General features: G+C 44.1%; 1 protein-coding gene across 2 annotated transcripts in view; it reads right to left on the bottom strand.

Annotated features, from left to right (window-relative positions):
• Positions 1–22,243, bottom strand: part of SCAF8 (SR-related CTD associated factor 8) — a 210,148-nt gene that overhangs the window by 4,887 nt on the left and 183,018 nt on the right. Inside the window, exons 21-22 of one of the 2 annotated variants that reach the window (XR_009690683.1) lie at positions 16,874–16,955; positions 8,686–8,966 (exon numbers count right to left, since the gene is read on the bottom strand). The gene's annotated coding sequence lies outside the window, so the exon portion shown is untranslated. The remainder of the gene's footprint in view (positions 1–8,685; positions 8,967–16,873; positions 16,956–22,243) is intronic. The other variant, XR_009690682.1, reaches the window with a different exon arrangement.

Here is a 22,243-nt window from a genome sequence, read left to right as displayed (position 1 = left end):
GAAAGGAATATAATATGAGCTCAATGCCTGAGTCCCATATAAAATGTGGGGACATGTACAGAAATCTAATGTCTTTCCTTTTCCATAACTGAACTCAACTTGGTTTACCAGCCCCCATTTCCAGTTTGCAGTTGTATTGATTCCTGAGGGCTGCCCTGGAAAAATGTCTACACACTGGGTGGCTTTAAACAACAGAAACTTATCATCCCATAGTTCTAGAGGCCAGAAGCCTGAAATGAGTGTCCACAGGGCCAGGCCTCTGTGAAGGCTCAAGGAGAGAATCTCTTTCACACTGGTAGCTTCTGGTGTTTCCAGAAATCCTCAGAGTTGCTTGGCTTGCAGATACCACACTCCCATCTCTGCCTCTGTCATCATATGGCATCTCTTATTGGGTCTCTGTCTCTGTTCTCCTGTATTTTTTTTTTTTTTTTTTTTTTTTGCCCCACTGTATTCAGGCTTCCCAGGTGGCTCAGTGGTAAAGAATCCGCCTTCTCATGCAGGAGACAAGTGTTCGATTCCTGGGTCAGGAAGATCCTCTGGAGTAGAAAATGGCAACCCACTCCAGTGTTCTTGCCTGGACAATTTCATGGACAGAGGGACCTGGCAGGCTACTGTCCATGGGGCTGCAGAGAGTCAGATACAACTGAGTGACTGATCACAGCACACAGGGATGGAACCCATGTCCTCTGCAGTGGAAACACGGAGTCCGAACCCCTGGGCCACCAGAGAACTCCCCCTCATCTCCTTTTCTTAAAGAGACATCAATCATATTGGATTAGGGCCCCCTCTAATGACCTCATCTCAGCTCTACTACCTCTGCAAAGACTCTCTTTCCAATAAGGGTGCATTCATAGGTACCAGCCCTTCAACATATCTTTTGAGGAGACGTGATTCAATCCAGAACAGTCATGGAAAAGGATATCTCACCCCTCCCAAGAAATGCAGTCCCTTCCAGTTTAAAAAACCTTCCCATATTTTGTCTGTTTCAGAGTTTTCCCCGGTTTCCGGTCCCTTTTCTTCTCTCTGGAGGAGGCTGGGCATGGGTTGGGCCAGGTGAGAAGCAGGTCAGAGCCCGCCTGGGTGAGGCACACTGGCCTGTCTTCCTCAAGTCCCTCTTGCCTGGACCTCGGTGTGGATCTCGGTCTGTGTTGCAAATGCCGCCATCCCCTGTCCCAGCCTGGGCCTGCATCGTTAGGACTCCGCAGGCTGTGTCCCCCTTCTCTCCACTGGGAGGCCTCCTCCTGTCTGCAGGGCTGTTTTCAGCCTGGCTCTAAGCCTTGCAGATACAAAGAGGAACAGACAGGTTTGGGAAGGTTCCCCCCTCGCCTCCCACTGGGCTTGGAACCTCTGGGGCACATGGGACTGGAGAGCTGACCTCTGACTGTGAGTCTAGCGCTGGCCTTCATTTATTTATTTTCGGTTCACGGCTCCACTCACTGGCAGGGGGCTTCCAAAAGTTTCTGTGGACTAAACCGGAGGGACACACTTTGAGATCCCCACGCTCCTATCCCCATCTCCAGGGACAAGGCCCAAGGGTCAGAGGGCAGAACCCCACCCAGCACGGCTCATCCTCCCTTCATCCCAGCTCCATCCCACCTCCGCCCAGGAAAGGCGTGTCTCTGCTTAGTGCTTGGGGCTGGCCCTCAGGTCACCAGACAAGCTTCTCATTCAACAGTTTCCCTCAGAACTGCTCCCAGGACATAGAACTGCCATATGACCCAGCAATCCCACTTCTGGGAATACACACTGAGGAAACCAGATCTGAAAGAGACACGTGCACCCCAATGTTCATCGCAGCACTGTTTATAATAGCCAGGACATGGAAGCAACATAGATGCCCATCAGCAGACGAATGCATAAGGAAGCTGTGGTACATATACACCATGGAATATTACTCAGCCGTTAAAAAGAATTCATTTGAACCAGTCCTAATGAGATGGATGAAGCTGGAGCCCCTTATACAGAGTGAAGTAAGCCAGAAAGATAAAGAACATTACAGCATACTAACACATATATATGGAATTTAGAAAGATGGTAATGATAACCCTATATGCAAAATAGAAAAAGAGACACAGATGTACAGAACAGACTTTTGGACTCTGTGGGAGAAGGCGAGGGTGGGATGTTTCAAGAGAACATCATATTTATTATCTATAGTGAAACAGATCACCAGCCCAGGTGGGATGCATGAGACAAGTGCTCGGGCCTGGTGCACTGGGAAGTCCCAGAGGAATCGGGTGGAGAGGGAGGTGGGAGGGGGGATCGGGATGGGGAATACATGTAACTCCATGGCTGAGTCATGTCAATGTATGACAAAACCCACTGCAATGTTGTGAAGTAATTAGCCTCCAACTAATAAAAATAAATGAAAAAAAAAAAAAGAACTGCTCCCAAATCAACAGTCTCATCCTTGACATTAGGCTTCTGGATATAAAGGAATGGCTTATACTAGACTAGCCCTTCTGATGCCAAAAAAAAAAAAAAGCTAGCAGGAAATCCAGATGAGACTTTATGCGTACACACTCATATGCTTGGGAGTCATCAAAGAGCTGCCCAGGCACTGAAGTCTTAAACCAAAATCCCTAAGAAAAGGGGATTCTGGAGAGAGAAACCCAGCATTTGAATTCCTCTTCCCTTTGAGGCGTTTCCCAATCATCAAGCTGCCAAAACAGTCAGAGAGAAGGTATCTGTGATAATGGACCCCATAAAGGTCTGTACCCAGATAAACTCTGAGGAATCCATTCAAAAAAACTGTCATTGCCATTTAAAAATAGGCAAAATATAGAACTGTTACTGTATGAAAGATGTTCCAATAGCTAACAAACATTTGAAAAGATGCTCCACCTCAGTCATCAGGGAAATAATAATGATAAAAAAATAATATATAAGACCACAAAGAGACCCCACCAGGTACCCTCCAAATGGCTGAAACAAGAAAGACGACAATTCGTGTCAGCAAGGACATGTATGAATCTCATAAATTGCCTGTGGGAGTGTAAATTCAGATAGTCACTTTGGAAAAACTTTTTGACAGTAACCACAAAAAATGAATAGATGCCATGACCCAACAATTCTTGCCCAGTGTATACACTCAATGGAAGTGCACTTAAATGTGCACACCACTGGTATAAAAATGTTTCTGGAATCATTATTTGAAATAGCCCAAAGGAGAAACAACTCAAATGTCCCTCAACAGTAGAAAGGCTACATCAAGTATAGCATATTCATATTAGAGAATTACTATAATTATTACCATACAGCACAGTAAGGGAATCAATTCTTACAAGTATACTGATGTGAGAAAGACAGCAGAAATAAATTATTAGGTACTACGTGGTTCTATTTATATAAAGTTCAAAAATGTCTGTGTATGACTTGGTCACTCAGTCATGTCCGACTTTGTGTGACCCCATGGACTGTATGTAGCCCACCAGATTCTCCAGGCAAGAATGCTAGAGTGGGTTGCCATTTCCTCCTTGAAGGGCTCTTCCTGCCCCAGGGATTGAACCTGTGTCTCCTGCATTGACTGGCGAGCGGTTACTTGTGGTGACTATGTCGGGGGCGAGGGGGTGAGGGGAGGGCAGCAGGGAGGGAAATATTAAGGTTATGTTCTGTTTCTTAAAGAGGACTGTGGTTACACAGGTGTGTTTATTTGAGTAAACCCACAAAATTGTTACATAGGTTCAGTGCATTTTTCTGTATTTATGCAATTGTAATAAAAATATCATTAAAACAAACATTTCTCAAATAGACTCCTGACATTGAAATTTAGAGCTGTCACTCCTAGTACATTTCATCTTTGTGTTAAATGGGATATAAACTTTATTAAGATTGGAATTGCTTTTTAAGTCTAATAATTCGACTAGGTAATATTTGCCTTCAGGCAAGGTCTGCTCAAGTTGATCGCTCAAATCACTCCACCTAGTTGAGCTCAGCTCCAGACTTTGCTTGTTTTAATTAGGTCAGTCAGTTCAGTCACTCAGTCATGTCCAACTCTTTGCGACCCCATGGACTGCAACATGCCAGGCTTCCCTGTCCATCACCAATTCCTGGAGTTTACTCAAACTCATGTCCATCACATCGGTGATGCCATCCAACCATCTCATCCTCTGTCATCCCCTTCTCCTCCTGCCTTCAATCTTTTCCGGCATCAGGGTCTTTTCCAGTGAGTTGGTTCTTCACATTAGGTGGCCAAAGAATTGGAGTTTCAGCTTCAGCATCAGTCCTTCCAATGAATATTCAGGACTGATTTCCCTTAGGATATCCTTGCAGTCCAAGGGACTCTCAAGAGTCTTCAACACCACAGTTCAAAAGCATCAATTCTTTGGCACTCAGCTTTCTTTATGGTCTAGCTCTCACATCCATACATGACCACTAGAAAAACCATAGCTTTAATTAGATGGGCCTTTGTTGGTAAAGTAATGTCTCTGTGTTTTGATATGCTGTTTAGGTTTGTCATAGCTTTTCTTCCAAGGAGCAAGCGTCTTTTAATTTCATGACTGCAGTTACCATCTGCAGTGATTTTGGAGCCCGAGAAAATAAACTCTCACTATTTCCATTGTTTCCCCATCTATTTGCCATGAAGTGATGGGACCAGATGCCATGAACTTAGTTTTCTGAATGTTGAGTTTTAAGCCAAGTTTTCCACTCTCCTCTTTCACTTTCATCAAGAGGCTCTTTAGTTCTTCTTCACTTTCTGCCATAAAGGTACTGTCACCTGCATATCTGAGGTTATTGATATTTCTCCTGGCAATCTTGATTCCAGCTTATGCTTCATCCAGCCCAGCATTTCTCATGATATACTCTGCATATAAGTTAAATAAGCAGGATAACAATATGCAGCCTTGACGTACTCCTTTCCCTATTTGGAACCAGTCTGTTGTTCCATGTCTAGTTCTAATTGTTGCTTCTTGACCTGCATACAGATTTCTCAGGAGGAAGGTGAGGTGGTCTGCTATTCCCACCTCTATAAGAATTTTCCACAATTTCTAGGTTAGCTGAATATTTTTAATATAAGAGCTTGTTACACTCCATGGAAATAACCTAAGTGTCCATCAGCAGAGGAATGGATAAAGAAGTTGTGATATATATACACAATAGAATACTACTCAGCTTAAAAAAAAAAAAATGAAATAATGCCATTTGCAGCAACATGAATGGACCTAGAGATTATCATACTAGGTAGAGTACGTCAGAGAGAGAAAGACAAATATCGTATCATATTACTTAATTGTGGAATCTAAAAAAATGATACAGGGACTTCTCCAGGGGTCCAGTGACTAAGACTCCTAGCTCTCAATGCAGGGGGCCAGGATTTGGTCCCTGGTCAGGGAACGAGATTCCACATGCCACAACTAAAGATCCCACATGCAGCAACTAAGACCAGATGTAGCCAAATACATAAATAAAATTTTTTTTTTAATGACACAAGTAAACTTATTTACAAACCAGAAATAGACTCACAGATAGAGAAAAGAAATTTATGGTTATCAAAGAGGAAGGAGAGAAGGGATAGACTAGGTGTAGGGATTAATAAATGCATGCTACCATACATAAAAGAGATAAACAACAATGATTTATTGTCTAACACAGGGGATTATATTTGGTATCTTGTAATAAACTATAATGGGCTTCCCTGATGGCTCAGATGGTAAAGAATCTGCCTGCAACGTGGTTGACCTGGGTTCGATCCCTGGGTTGGAAAGATCCCCTGGAGAAGGGCATGGCAACCCACTCCAGTATTCGTGCCTGGAGAATCCCATGGACAGAGAAGCCTGGTGGGACACAGTCCATGGGATCATGAAGAGTCAGGCACCACTGAGCGACTAACAATAAACTACAATGGAAAAGAATAGAGAAACTACAGGTACATACAGATATAAATGTATAGCTGAATCACGGTGCTAGACACCTGAAACTAACACAAGATTGTGAATCAATGATATTCAGTATAAATAAATACACAAAATTTTAAAAAGAAAAGAACTTGTCACAATCAAGTGAGTGAAGGCTTGCAGACACAAACCTGTCGGCACACCCCACTGACTCCCTGACAAGGCAGCGTGGCAGAGCTGGGTGATGCTGCGGTGGGGCCGCAGTCCCGGGGCAGGCGGGGTGCTGGAAGGGTACCAGCACCCGCAGCGATGCCTGTTGCAGGGCACGGGTTCTGGGGTGTCCAGGCTCAGGAGTTGGGCTGCACGGGCTTAGTTGCTCTGTGGCATGGGGTTGGGGGGGGTGGGGGCAGATCTTCCCAGACCAGAGATCAAACTTGTGTCCCCTGCACTGTACTATCCACTGTGCTACGGGGGAAGACCAGGAGGTGATTTTTCAATGTAGAAAGAAGTTGGCCCACCCCAGCTTTTGAGAGGTGCTCTGCCCAGGGCAGGGAGCTGGGGGCCACGAGCATCTCTGTGGAGTCCTCCAGTACTTAAATGCTCATCTGTCTCCCGCACATGTGTTTTTGTTTTTTTTTTTTTTTTGCACATGTGTTTTGATCCTTTCTCCAGCAGTCCAGTTTTAGTCCTTTGGGAAAAGCTTCCTCAAGTATATGATATTAGCTCCTTACCAATAGGAAGAATGCACCAGAAAAGACCACTGAGGATTCCCACTTCACAGAAAGCTTTCTGAAAGGCCTGAAATCAGAAACAGGTAGCAGGTGTAATGCTGGGCGCCAGGAGCACCGTGGGCCCGGCCGCCGCCCACCCAGCATCTCGGGGCCCAGGGAGCCTGACAGCTGTGCTATTTCTCCCTCCGAGACACAACTGCTTGTCTCCTGAAGCCGTCATGAGTTCAGGTTTCTGCCGCCCTTCTGGGGAACATGCTACAGGAGACGTCCCCTTCCGTCTCGCAGTCACGGGTGGTTTAGCACACCTCAAACTCTCCCTGTGAGGTCTTGGGGTGCAGCTTGATGCAAACAATGAAGCCAGAATAATTCTTCCGGTTGTTTTCAGTTAGTCCTCAGGACAGATGAGAGCCGGGTGCTTCTCTGGTGGCTCAGAGGTAAAGGATCCTTCTGCCAATGCAGGAGACACGGGTTTCATCCCTGACCCGGGAAGATCCCACATGCGGCGGGGCAACCAAGGGAAGCATCCTTCAATGGCTCTCCAGGGGCAGGAGTGGGGGGAGAAAATCTGCATCATTTTTATGGTGACTCACCTATAAACCTTAATTAAAAATCTGTTCATAATGCAATACTATCATCAACTCTACCTGAATAAGATACATTTTTTCTAAAAAATCTGTTCAAATTGTGTGAAATGGCCCAACAGTTGAGGAAAGCAACCTCAAAGACATAGTCCTCTCCTGAATATAAAATAGATCACAAACATAAATGCAAATACCCTTTCCCCCCTTAAATCCAAGATGTAGGTAGACGCTCATAAATCCAGGTACCCTCTTAGTTGAAGGGTTTCGCTAGTGGCTCAGATGGTAAAGAATCCACCCATAATGCAGGTTTCACAGGTCTGATCCCTGGGTTCAGAAGATTCTCTGGAGAAGGAAAGGGCTACTCACGCCAGTATTCCTGCCTGGAAAATCCCATGGATGGGGGAGCCTGGTGGGCTACAGTCCATGGGGTTGCAAAGAGTCAGACATGACTGAGCAACTAACTCTTAATTTAAACATTTAAATCATATCTACAGAGTGAGGAGAATTTCTGAAATCCAATGACCCACTCCAGTATTCTTGCCTGGAGAATTCCATGGACGGAGGAGCCTGGTAGGCTGCAGTCCACGGAGTTGAAAAGAGTCGGACGCGACTGAGTGCCTTTCACTTCACTTCAGTGACCCTTTCATGAATTTTATCATTAAAAGCCTTCCAATGTAATTAGAGGGAAATGAGTTTGAAATATTTTTAAAGGAAGGTTCTTCATCTATCACCCTCTAAAGATTTATTGCCATTCTCTGAAAGTTATTTACAAAAATAGAAAACAAATCAGCATACAGTTATTATCTGGTATGTAGGAGGGGTTATTAATATAAAATGAGTCTAAGCACCTCTGTCACTAACGATTCAAAAACCTTAAAGAACCCACCTGTCTTCCCTTCTTCCCAGGGAACATCATTATAGATGATAGGAAAGAACATACAATGATACAACTATGGGTTTTGTTTGTTTATGCACGTGGACAGGGGTAATATATGACTGTATAGGGTTTGTCTGTAAAAAATTTTGGTTTCAAATGTAAGCAATTAGATATAGCTCAAAAAAATAAAAAATCCTTGTCTTTTTTTTTTTGGTCACTATGTTTTTAATAAGTTTTCTACATTATCCTTTCAGGAGAAGGAACTTAGAATTGAAAAGGTATCAAAGAACTATTTTGGCTCAAATGTATGGATTTTAGTAGAGGGAAAACCATATGAGATCAGACTGTTCATGTACAAGTGCTCAACATACAACCTTGTCCTAGAATATACTGGATGCTCCTTAAGTGTTACTTAAGTGGATGAATGACTTAAAGATGATGAATTCAATCACGATATAACAGAAGAAAAAAGAATATTATTCAGTAGAAGAAGGAAGATAAGAGAAAACAATTAAAATTAGAGCCTGAAGGTATAATTTACTTGACATGTTTCTGCTGTGCTAATCTTTTTCTTCTTTGTCTCTGCCTTTAATCTCCTGGTGACCACTGTTTGCATCATACAAAGGAGGGCTGCATGGACAGGAAAGGGTAAAAGTACTAACCGCCACTGCAGGTACCTATTTTGATGTTGTTGTTCAGTCGCTCAGCCATGTCTGACTCTGTGACCCCGTGGACTGCAGCACACCAGGCCTTCTTGTCCATCACCAACTCTCAGAGCTTGCTCAAACTCATGTCCATCGAGTCAGTGACGCCACCTAGCCATCTCATCCTCTGTCATCCCCTTCTCCTCCTGCCTGCAATTTTTCCCAGCATCAGAGTCTTTCCCAATGAGTCATTTCTTTACATCAGGTGGCCAAAGTATTGGAGTTTCAGCTTCAGGTACCTATTTAGTTTGTTGATATTAATAAAAAAGAAGAAAAAAAAATGTGCTTAAAGATCATGAAGGCCAGCCCCTCATTTTGCAGATGAGGAAAGTAAGAAATCAAATGATTTGACTAAGGTCACAGACATAGCTAAATGTAAGGAGTATCATTTTATTATTTATTGCTTTGGGGGGAGGGGCTATATGATGCTAAATAAACTTATCATAGACCTGCCTGATATCAGCTGCCCACCCCCAAATATTGGATTGAGTTTGTTTGGTTTGACCAACCCACTGATTGTTTTTACGTTGATTTTGATAAGAATGCTAGGAAAATAATGTTCTTAAAATTTTACTTTGCACAAAAATGATTGGGGGAGTGCCTGTTAGAAATGGATCTTTTCTAAAACTCAAAGACTTAGAGAATGAACTTATGGTTGCCAGGGGAAGGGATAGTTAGGGAGTTTGGGAAGGTCATGTACACACTGCTATATTTAAAATGGATAACCAGCAAAGACCTATTGTATAGCACATGGAACTCTGCTGAAGGTTATATGGCAGCCTGGATGGCAGGAGGGCTTTGGGGGAGAATGGATACATGTATATGTATGGCTGAGTCCCTTTGCTGTTCACTTGAATACCCCAATGCAAAATGTTTTTGGTATTTAAAAAATTTTTTTTAATTAAGAAAAAGAAAAGAAAAGAAATGCATCTTTCTGATGCTGAATTCCTAAGAGTCTAATTCTGTGGATCTGGAGTGAAGCTAAAGAATCTGAATTTTGACAAACACATCCAGTGACTTGGATGCAAAAAATTACTTTGAGAAACACTGTTCTCAAGAGCCTGAGGTCAGTCAAGACCCACCTCTCAGCAACAGCCTTGGAAAGCCCCTCTGACGGATTTACAGAGCTGCTGAAATGAAGTCTGACATGTGGGAGAAACATGTGTAAATCGTGTTTTGAAGAATACTGCGACGTCATCACTATTAGAGATATATATTCAATCATATACAACTGTATGTTGGTGACAAGGGCTATATTCAAAGTCATTTCTTTTCCTTAACTACTTGACACCTTGTGAATGTCAAGTTCACTTCTCAAGACCAAGCTAAATGCCATGCTCTTAACATAGAAAGACCAAGAGGCACTGAAAGCTTTAAGGAGCTCCATGAGGAAAGAGGCCAGGCTGGTCCAGTGTTGCTCACAAGTGTACCCCTTGCACCTCTCACTTGCTCTGCACATAATAGGTATGTGATAAATATATAGTTATAAATCAATCCAACAGAAGGGGAATATGAAACAGTATGAATATTTGGATAATTCTTCTGTATAAGTGATTATTTGTGATAATACAATTGATTAGTCTCTTACTAGAAGAATAATTCATCAAGAGGAAGGGGATATAATGCATACATATGGCTGATTCACACTGTTGTATAGCAGAAACACGACATTGTAAAGCAATTATGGGGTTTCCCAGGTGGTTTTGGCGGTGAAGAACCCACCCGCCAATGCAGGAGAAATAAGAAACTGGGGTCCATCCCTGGGTTGGGAAGATCCCCAAAGGAGGGCATGGCGACCACTCCAGTATTCTTGCCTGGAGAATCCCATGGGCAGAGGAGCCTGGCGGGCTATGGTCCACAGGGTCACACAAAGTTAGACACGACTAAAGTGACTTAGCATGCACACAAGTAAAGCAATTATACTCCAATTTAAAAATAAATTTTTAAAAAACTATTCACATGTTAAAAAAAAAAAAGAAAGAAAAATAACTCATATGTTTAAGAAGGCATCAACTACAAGTCTGGGAGGAAATGGATGGCAAGAAACCCAAGGCTTGAGGAGAAAATCAGACCTTTCTTCCATGGATCAGTCTCTGTTTCTGATTCCCTAAAGTTTCCATTACTCGAAACCACAAGTTTCTGCAAGGCTCAGTGTATTTTAATTAAACCCCAGCGATGAACACAGACTTTCCAAACTCCGTCCTGGTTTGCACCATCCGGCTTCAAAGCCGGGTTGAAAGAAAACAGTGAGGGGGCCTGATGCTCAGCAAGGCCTTAGAAGCGTGTGTTGCCCTTGCCCAGAACAGAACCACAGAAAAACGGCACGGACAATTACCCTGAGTGCATATAATGGCACTTAATGATCATTTCCTTGCCTTCTGGGATTGGCATTTGGTTCTTTATTCGCCTGGTCTGTGTTCACAGAGTAAAACTCTTGTCTGTGTGACTCAGGCCATGAAAATGCTTGACTTGGCAACCCACGTGGGTATTCCCCACACGGGCCTCAGCCCAGGGCCCCGGGAAGGGAGAAGGCCGGCCCTCACATCCCTCCCCGATGCCATCTGTGATGTCCCCGCGGCCCCTGCCAGCAGCCACAGTGGAGGGAGGCTGCAAGGGGAGGCTGTGTCCCGAGTTAAACTCTGCTCAGAGAGGCGGGTTCACAAAACCACACGGGACCCACGGGGAGACTGCCTTCTTTCTCCCTTCTTCCCTTTCCTTTCATGCTTTTTCTTTCTTCTTTTCTTGATCTTTCCCTTCCTCTCTCCCCTCCCGTGCCCTCCTTCTTTCTCTGCAGGTCTCTCTTTTTATTTTTAAAATTTTTATTAGAAAGAAAAAAAAATTTTTTTTTGGCCTCACCACACAGCTTGTAGGATCTTAGTTCCCCAACCTAGGATTGAACCCGGAGCCCTAAACCGTGGAAGAGCAGAGTCTTAACAACTGGATCGTCAGGGAAATCCCTCTCTGTGAGTCTCTTGTGAAAAGGAAAGTCTCAAAAATCTCAAAGAAATATTCATGTAGCAGGCATTTCTGTGGCCAGCACTGGCCTCTCCCAGGTCCATCTCTCTCCCCAACTCAGACCTTTGCTTTCCACATCAGAGACACAGGTAGCTCTTATGCAAAAGTAAAAAGAAACCAAGAGGAAAATCCAACAATGAACCGTTAGAGGAAAGCCACAACTATGCTTTAATCTGAGCAACGTGGTCTGAAGGTTACCTGCATGGTCTCTGCAGATTAAGTGGGTGTCACCCACAGCACCAGTTAGTATCCTTGGCAACCAACTATCACTCAAAGAGGCTGGAGAGATTATCCTGGTTCAGGACCCTGAACAACCTCATACTTGAAACACATACTATGCAATGACTTGTGGACTCTGAACACAATTATGACACATACTGAGTCTGCCAAGCTCACCTTGTAGATGGGGGAAAAATACATAGTTTAAATATTAAACAATTCAATTTGCAGGGCAATCAGACCCAAAAGGGGATCCGGAAACCAATTTGCAGCCAGCACATATTCATGGCACAGAGAAGAGTGAGTTTCAGCTAACAGGTCTCTAAGGCCATTCATCCCAGTAATGGCATGGTCCCTGAACACATATCTGGAAACTGGATTGCAGCCACGGGGCCATACAGATAAAGTTCAGGAAGTGAGTTGGTATCTTCACTTTAGTGCACTGGTTTGAAACTCTCAGGCCAGCATGAGCTGGTGAGTTTTAAAGGGGAATTGGAGATCTGGAAACAGCTCCAGGCTTGCTGCCTTTTCAGAGTTCAAAGCCATTCTTTTCCTGAGTGTTCACTGCCGGCATCCCAGCTCTGCCATCCATGAATAGGTGCACTATTCATAGGTGACTTGTGGTGGGCAAATGCCAAGTGCTCAACCCAGGAAAATTGTTATCTGAATGATTTACACACACATCCTGAACCCCACTGGACACTAAACAGAGGGATGCTTTTGTAATAAATCTTGCATTCATCAACATTAATTTAAGGGAATCTGAGTCGGCAGTCAAGAGTCTGCTTTTCAATAAGCAGCCAACTTTTCTTCTATTAAATTTTTAGGAGACTATATTACCAAGTTCTGGGAAATACCATTGGCAAGAAGCTGAGCTGGAGTAGGTTTAGGAACTCAGTCGTGTTAAGCTCTCTCCCCCAAACACATCCGGGCCACGAGCACACGACGGATCAGGCAGTCAGATGGTGTCACTGCCTCCAAGGCCTCCGCGGTGGTCTCTTCCCAACCACCACCCCTGGAAGGAGGACAGAGAAATACCGCAGCGACAGAGGACAGGCTCAGGGGCTGTGCTCAGCGGAGGGCGTACAATGAAGAAGCAGCCTGCAAGAAGAAGCCTCCAGGAGCTCTTGGAGCCTGTAACCCATTCGAGGAGGAAAGATGGCGCCCTCGAATGCGGAAGTAACCCTGCTGAGCCGCAGGGGCCTCCGCACCAGAGGATGGGACGGAGCCTCAGGGAGGGAGGGCCGAACAGGTGGGCGGGAACGGGGAGCGTGGTGAGGATGTGAGCCGAGGCCCCGGACCTGCAGGGGAGGAGGAAGCGCCTTCCAAGGGAGGCGGTGGGAGGAACAACGGCTTGAAGCAGACCTGGGGGGCCCTGAGGTCAAGCTGGCAGTGGCCTAGCCTCTTCTGGGCAACCCAGGGCACCAGTGCTCTCAGAGGGAGGGGGAGAAGGAACCAGTGTTTCACAAAGGCTGATACAGAGGCTGAGCCGGATGGGAAGACGATGCGAAATCCTGGCGTGGACTGAGCCATCGGAACACTGCAGGCATTGCCCAGGTACGCGGTTTTGAACAGGGGGAGCGTACCCCAGGTACACTGAGGTATGCCCTGGGATATGGGGAGAAAACGGCAGAGTTCTTGTTTGTACTTGCTTTTTAAATTCTCATCTTTTTTTGAGTATATTTTATATATTTTAAATGAACATACCAGTTTAAGAGAAAACGTATATACTACAGACTGACTTGTGCATCACCCTCATGTTTGTATGTTGAGGTCCTAAGCCCCAATGTGACTTGTAGTTGGAGATGGGGCCTTAAGGAGGTAATAAAGATTAAATAGGGTCGTAAGTGTTTACCCTGATTTTGATAGAAGAAAGAAGAAGAGACACCAGGGCGCGTGCGCGCTCGCTCGCTCTCTCTCCCCCTCTCTCCCTCTCTCCTTCCCTCCCTCCCTCTCTCTCTCTCTCTCTCTCTCTCTCTCTCTCTCTGGAAACACAAAGAGGCCATGTGAGGACACAGGGAAGTGGTCGTCTACAAGACAGAAGAGTCTCATCAGAAACCAACCCTGATGGCACCTTCCTCTTGGACTTCTGGCCTCCAGAACTGTGAGAAGATAAAATTCTGCTCTTTAAGCCACCCAGTCCAGCACATAATACGGAAACCATCAAAAACTGGAAGAAGGAATTGTATAAACATCTCTTGTTAATGCACAGGATCAAAAGAGTCTGGGTGACCATGCTCCGGGTGCTTGGGGCCCAATCAATAAGGCAGTGAGTGCTAAGAGCTACTTCAGAGGAAAAGTAGGACCGCCGGGAGCCACTGGATATAGAAAACCAGAGGAAGAGAGGAAAGAACGTGGTCTCTGGGTTTTCCAGTCTGGGAGGGGGTAGGCCTATCTCTATCCCATGGGAGATAAGGGTTATCCTACAGAAGGTTCAGAGATGCTTATGGACCACAGGAATGACGGATATCCTCCAAACAGGAAAGAGAAATGGCCAGAGAGGGGAAAGCAAAGTGGGGATCCCAGGGCCACAGAGGTCAGGAGAAAAGAGACTTCGGAGGAGGGCAGGGTAGGTAGCATTACCAGGGAGGTCAAGTGGAACGACCCCCAGAAATGCCTTGTGGAATTCTACGAGGAGGTCATTGAAGACTTTTAAAAAAGTGACTTCAGAAGAGGGGAGAGGATGCAAGCTAGACTGTAGGGGGTTAAGAAGGGACAGATGGAGAGGAAATGAAGGCATCAGGTTTTCTTTAGCTTTTAACTATTAAAATGTGTCAAAGGCAGAACCACAGGGGGTGGGAGGTAAGCTTTTCCCTTCATCTCCAACCCCAGAGGAATTCCCTGTTACTAGTTAAATGGTGTTAAGTGTTAACTGGAGCTGGAGCGGTGGGCCATGGGGTGGATGGTAAGTCAACAGTAAAGTGGTCGATCTTGTCCCAGAACCTTCCAGACAGCTCTGCCTTTGTGTGTGAGTTTGTGTAGGGGGACAGAACACAAGACAAAGCCAGATGGGGTACACCATTCTCAAACTCATATGCTGATTAGAAGTCTAGAAATTTCCCACAAATTTCATACCTTATTTGACAGTTGAATGTCAGAAGATCTGACATCAATGGCGGGAGGAGGCTGGAGTTCATTCAGGTATCTCAGCCGCCAGCAACAACTGGACAGCCAGGAGACGCCATCGCAGTGGTCTGGCTTTGCCTGGGGTGTAACACTGTTTACTATCCACTTCACAAGTGTGCAGATAAATTCAGAGTCAGGTGTGAGAACTAAGGAATGCTTACAAAAGTCTTTGGAATCCACAGATGAAAGGGGCTGTTTGAGTGCAGAGTGTTATCACTAATGATGGTGCACACTTGACAAATCAGATCATCCCAGAGAGTAAACCATGTCCTGTGAATAAACTCACTAACTCTAAAAGCTGCTTTAAACATTTTAGGTGAAAAGCAGTAATTTATTGATAACTGTTCAGCAGGCTATCTTTTCAACTCTAGAATTATCTTACTAGCTCACGTCCTGGGACATGTGTAGACCTCATGTAGAATTTCAACATCTGTTTTTATAGAAATAATGACCTGTTTTATAGAATCAACCTCTCAGGGCTAGAGGGGTCCAGCCCCTTTTGCTCATTAAAGTACCCACTGTGATATCTACAAAAATAGTGGCCCGCCCATGCTCAATTTCTCCAGCCTGACACTTGCTAGCCCCTATTCTCTCTCCTTCTGGCTAGAGATAGTTTTAAAAGTCTTTTCTATTAACACCAGCTTTTGCATCTTTGCAAGTCAAGGCTCATTTAAGGCTTCTGCTGTCCTAAATCTCTTCTCACATTCATCCTTGGTTATTCATCCTTCTCTTTCTATGTTTTTGTACGTCTTTCAGAAATCCGATCTTGCTGGAGAAGCCGTGAATTTTCAGCAATAATGACTTAAAATTCTCTCCCCCCAGCAGGAGAGAGAGAAAAGTTAGACTGTTAAATGGACATGAAGTGGTGAGTGTAGGTACGGAGGTGTGTGTGCAGGGACCACGGGATCCTGGAGAGGCCTGCCGCCCACTATGGGGGTGGGGGTGGGGGTCCTGGAAAGGCTGCCCAGAGGGGCTGATCCCTGAGTGTGTCTTGCAGTGCAGTCAGGGGAGGAGGGGGCTGGAGATAATGTCAGACAGAGAACAGCCAAGAGCAAAGACACGGACCCAATAGGTCTAGGAGTGAGGAAGGGGCATCGCGAGATGAGGATGGGGGTGGATATCAGGCCACAGAACCTTGGAAGCCAGGAAGGGGGGCTGGGCTTAATCAGATAGGGGGCCGCTCAGAGCAGTGACAGGGTTGAACATACATCTAATTTTAGGTGGAAGGTGGCAAAACTAGATAGGATGTGGAGACCGAGCAGAAGGTTAACATAATCAGCCAAACAGGAGCAACAAATGGAGAGCAAATGAGTCAGAAAAAGACTGCTTCTGACACCAGCTCCTTTTTTTCTTTATATAAGAACTAATGTGCCACCACCCTGGTGCCCTGTGGACACTAACTCTGTTCATTTTGAAAACAACAAAGGTAACGGAGTCCTTTCTGACATTTTTGGTGAGGAGTTTAACCTTTCAAGCTGAGTCACTTATTATCTGATTTTCATTTGCATCAGAGCCTTGGTGGGGGGGCGGGGGGTACCTGGGAGGGTAGTACTGCGAAGAAACAAAAGAGGAGCTCTGTATTAGGGAGCTGGTGGCACAGAACTGTGCTGCTAACCTCTCCAAACTAAGCATTTTACTTCTAGACATCTGAAAAAAATCTTGACTTCTATACCAATGCAGCAAAGGTGTTCCTAATTGCCCTGCTAACTTCAGGACAGCCTGCTCGTTGAGAAATAGGGAAGATGGGCAAGTACCAGCTGGTAGCAAAAGAAAATTCACTACTGACCTTCTTAAATTTAAACCAGAAGAGGAAAGACTTCAAATTCTGCTAGACTTTGAAGCTCCATTATCTTCCAAGTCATTCTGTCCTAGAAGAAAACAGCAAACGGGCTCATTACATTACTCATATGTGAATGATCAATTCACAACGCATTAAATGAAGAGGTTACAGTTCATGGACCAAGTAACGTACAATTTAGGACAAACTATTACTGTGACGATGCATGCAAAAGCCTCATTTTTGAAGTTCTATCTCTGAAGATAACAGATAATCTGACTTCATTTTGGTGATCAGGTCAGCTAAGCACCATTTGACACTTCTGAGAATGGCAAGCAACAATTATCGAGAGAAAAGGTTGCAGGCACTGTATCTGATTCAGACTCTGCAGCTGAGAAAAGTGAAATGTTATCTCCCTGTTGATTAATATGATCCAGTGAATGTAAAATGGATTTGAAAGCCCATATTGTAATCACAGGATTTGGGGAATGGAGAGGGGTCTCCTTTCATAGATGAAGAAATAAGATCCAGAGAGGCTGTCCCACTCACAATCTAGTGGTCAGTAACTGCAGATCAAACCAGAAGTTCTTCCACTGGTGCTCTTTCTGCTACATCAGACTTCATTTAGGTGTAATCTTTCTAATATAATAGTTCTTATGAAGACCTCTGAGTTACAAAATACTCTAAATTTCACATTGATTTTACACGCATAGTCTTTTTAAATGTGGAAGTCATTTTCATTTTTGCCACAAAATTCTAATAATGAGCTCGTCCCACTCTCTATGGAGAAATGAGTCCCACTAGGGTATGGCAAGGGATTCCCAGGTGGCATTAGTGTTAAAGAACCTACCTGCCAATGCAGGAGACATAAGAGATGCGGGTTTGGTCCCTGGGTTGGGAAAATCCCCTGAAGGAGGGCATAGCAACCCACTCCAGTATTCTTGCCTGGAGAATTCAATGGACAGAGGAGCCTGGGGGTGGGGGGGGGGGCTACAGTCCATAGGGTCGCAAAGATCCCTAGTCTGGGAAGATTCCACGTGCAGAGGAGCAGTGAAGTCCGTACACCACACCTGCAGAGCCCACACTCTAGAGCTCATGCTCTGCAACAAGAGAAGCTACCACGGTGAGAAGCCCGGACACTGCAACAAAGAGTAGCGCCCACTGGTCACAACCAGAGAAAGCCCACACACAGCAATGAAGACCCAGCACAGACAAAAATAAACAAAGAAAGTAGAACAGAATAGCACAGAATGGAAAATATCAGAGCGCGTGCAGTCAAGGTAAGGCAACTCACATGGATACATGTCTATATCTCTGTATCAATCATACATATATATATATATATGTGTGTGTGTGTGTGTGTGTGTGTGTGCTGGTTTGCAATGGAAAACACATTTTCTTTTGTAGGTGATGGTGAAAAGAAATGTGAAAGCTCTCAAGTTACAGAGCAAAGTGACAAGTGCTCTGTTAGAAGGCTATAGAGAATGGTAAGTGTGAAAAAGAGAGAGTGCCTGCCCACAGATTAATTTTCACTTAGTTCCAGAGTAAGCTGGGGACAATTTTGATTCCTCATGAAAGACATATCTCTTAAGGATGGGATGCTCACATTTAACGCTCAGAGCTAGGAAGAGCTTGAGAAGGGCTGGTGTGAATTTTCCAGGACTAGCGAGGAAAACAGAGTGGGGTTCCCCCCTCTTGCATAGTCTGGGAAAGAAGATGGTACCCATGAAGACACAAAAGGCCCAGTAACACCAATGGAGCCAGAAGAGGGGATTAAACCTCAAGGAGATGGAACCCAAATCTAGCCTGAATTGCTAGAACTGTGGGAACTGCTAGGAGGTCTCTTAACCCCCACCACCCCACTGTAACCTTCTCAAGAATAGTGCCTCCTTTGGGACGACAGGTTACTGCGACCTTTCTGATCAGGATAAAACAGTGACTCAATTTTCTTTCCTTTTAATGCAGTTTCCTTCAGATGTATCCTAGATGCCACGCATACAGATACAGGATTTGTGGCAATCTACCAGATGGCCACATGGTATCTGAGTACGGACTCAGGGCAAGAGAAAAACCATCTTCCTGCAGAGGAATCTGAATGACTCATATTGTAAACCTCTCTCATGTGGGTTTAAGTGACTATGCAATAAGACAGCTCAGGATGGCAGTTAAGTTCTCAGTGTCATCCTGGTGGCTTGGTTATTACATATTTATTTTTTAAGAAGCAACGCCATGAGATTATGTCAAGATTAATTATCCATTATTTAACTCATATTTTTCACAGTATAGACTTATGTGATGATTTTAAGAACTGGATACTATACAAAATAAACAGCTCCAGAAATGTATAGAAAAATAATGACTGGATGTTTATAATTTGGGTTTTTTCACTTAACACCTATGTCTTTAATAAGTTCCTCTTCACCACCAGCTGAGGAAAGAACACTAGCATATGATAAAAGCAGAAGAGATACTTTATGTGGGATTTTTTTATCCTATAAAAACACAGATAGTTCATGAGAAAGAGCATCTCATGAACTAAAAGTTATTCTGCAAGTATTTGCCATTTTAGTTATTATTACCAATGCTAATAAACCATTATCAGGTAAAAATGCAAAATATTAGTACCCACAAGTAAATGAAGTTATATTTGATGAACCCTGGGAATATGCATTTTTTCCACACCTTTTTATTTTTCACACCAAAGACTCAGGTTTAACTAACATTTTCCAGAATCAAGATTAATAATGAGGTAGAGAGTTTAATAAATAATCATTTTTCACAACAAAAGTGTGGATGGACTGTGAGAATCAGGTGCAGAGGAACCGTTGCTGTGCCCAGCATTAAATGGTGGCAGAACCAGAACAGAAAGACAGATCCCATCACACCAGAGCTCTCGAGCTTTAACTTCTAAGCTTGCGTGTGATTTTGGTTTTGGGCTTTTCTAACAGAGCCATAGCTGTTTTTCTGTTCTTTGCCTAGAATAGAGACAATCACATGTGACGCAGGGCTTCCCTGCTGGCTCAACTGGTAAAGAATCCGCCTCCAATGCGGGAGACATGGGTTTGCTCCCTGAGTTGGGAAGATCCCATGGAGAAGGGAAAGGCTACCCACTCCAGTATTCTGGCCTGGAGAATTCCATGGACAGTCCATGGGGTCGCGAAGAGTCGGACGCAACTGAGCGACGTTCACTTTCACTTTGACTATGTGACATAATGATTACATATATAAGGGCGTGCATGCATGCTAAGTCGCTTCAGTTGTGTCTGACTCTTTGAGATCCTCTGGACTGATGCCCACCAGGCTCCTCTGTCTGTGTGATTCTCCAGGCAAAAATACTGGAGTGGGTTGCCATGCTGTCCTCCAGGGCATCTTCCTGACCCAGGAATCAAACCTGCTTTTCTTATGTCTCCTGCATTGGCAGGTGGGTTCTTTACCACTAGCACCACCTGGAACCCTATATATAAGCACACATCACAAGATCAATAGTATCAGAGAATGAAAAGCTCCCCTTGTATATTAGCCAGATAACCTCAACCTTTCAACCGCTAGTATAGATTCAAATGCAACTTTCTGGCTTCTTAGCATTTTAAATTATGTCTGTTTTTAGATTTGACCACATTTCAATTAAAATTAGGTATTACCATTGTGTTTACAAAAAAAAATCTCAAAATCTAGCTTACACGAGGTAATTGAATGTGTTGCTAGTAGAATTTGGCTTAAATACTTTAAGTCCTACTTAAAGGTCGTTCAGTAGATAAATTTTAAGGAGTTAAAGGAAGCATCTGTAATTTTTAAAAGAATTAAAAGGTACTTTAAATATTTCTAAACAGGCAAGATCAAATTTTTGAATTTTGAAAAGGCAAAGGAACCAGAGATCAAATTGCCAACATCCACTGGATCATCGAAAAAGCCAGAGAATTCCAGAAAAACATCTAGTTTTGCCTTATTGACTATGCCAAAGCCTTTGAATGTGTGGATCACAACAAACTGTGGAAAATTCTGAAAGAGATGGGAATACCAGACTACCTGACCTGCCTCCTGAGAAATCTGTATGCAAGTCAAGAAGCAACAGTTAGAACTGTTGGACATGGGACAACAAACTGGTTCCAAATTGGGAAAGGAGTACGTCAAGGCTGTATATTGTTACCCTGCTTATTTAACTTATATACAGAGTACATCATGAGAAATGCTGGGCTGGAGGAAGCACAAGCTGGAATCAAGATTGCTGGGAGAAATATCAATAACCTCAGATACGCAGATGATACCACTCTTATGGCAGAAAGCAAAGAAGAACTAAAGAGCCTCTTGATGAAAGTGAAAGAAGAGAGTGAAAAACTTGGCTTAAAACTCAACATTCAGAAAACTAAGATCATGGCATCAGGTCCCATCACTTCATGGCAAATAAATGGGGAAACAATGGAACAGTGAGAGACTTTATTTTCCTGGGCTCCAAAATCACTGCAGATGGTGACTGCAGCCATGAAATTAAAAGACACTTGCTCCTTGGAAGAAAAGCTATGCCCAACCTAGACAGCATATTAAAAAGCAAAGACATTACTTTACCAAAAAAGGTCCATCTAGTCAAAGGTATGGTTTTTCTAGTAGTCATATATGGATGTGAGAGTTGGACCATAAAGCAAGCTGAGCGCCAAAGAACTGATGCTTTTGAACTGTGGTGTTGGAGAAGACTCTTGAGAGTCCCTTGGACTGCAAGGAGATCCAACCAGTCCATCCTAAAGGAGATCAGTCCTGGGTGTACATTGGAAGGACTGATGTTGAAGCTGAAACTCCAATACTTTGACCACCTGATGCGAAGAGCTGACTCATTTGAAAAGACCCTGATGCTGGGAAAGATTGAGGGCAGGAGGAGAAGGGGACGACAGAGGATGAGATGGTTGGACGGCATTACCGACTCAATGGACATGGGTTTCAAGAAGACCCAGTGCAGCCAAAAATAAAAATCTATGTATATAAAATAATTTTAATATAAATACTTTTATATAATAATATATAATATTTTATATAATGATTTTATATAAAATAATTTTTAAAAGTTAAACACACAGCCCACTCCCAGGGGGCGGGCCAGGGCCACGTTCCTGAAACCCGCATTTGCCGTGTGCACCATGGCTGGAGGTACCGGCAGGGGAGACCTGGGATCTGGCTCTAGGCCAACATGTGGACTTCGGAGCCCATGGAGCACCCCCGGTGGAGGTGGTCAGAGTTGGAAAGTGACCTGCAGATGGAGCCGGCTGCTTTCAAGGCTTTGTTCTCCTCTGAGAAGCCAAAGCCAGAAGACGAGAATCTCATTTTCTTCTGTCAGATGGGCAAGCGGGGCTTGCAGGCCATGCAGTTGGCCCAGAGCCTTGGCTACGAAGG

The sequence above is a fragment of the Dama dama genome, chromosome 26 (genome assembly GCF_033118175.1).
Source record: "Dama dama isolate Ldn47 chromosome 26, ASM3311817v1, whole genome shotgun sequence".
Taxonomy (NCBI): Eukaryota; Metazoa; Chordata; class Mammalia; order Artiodactyla; family Cervidae; genus Dama; species Dama dama.
The sequence above is the reverse complement of the archived record's forward strand: the minus strand, read 5'-3'. Positions and strand labels throughout refer to the sequence as shown.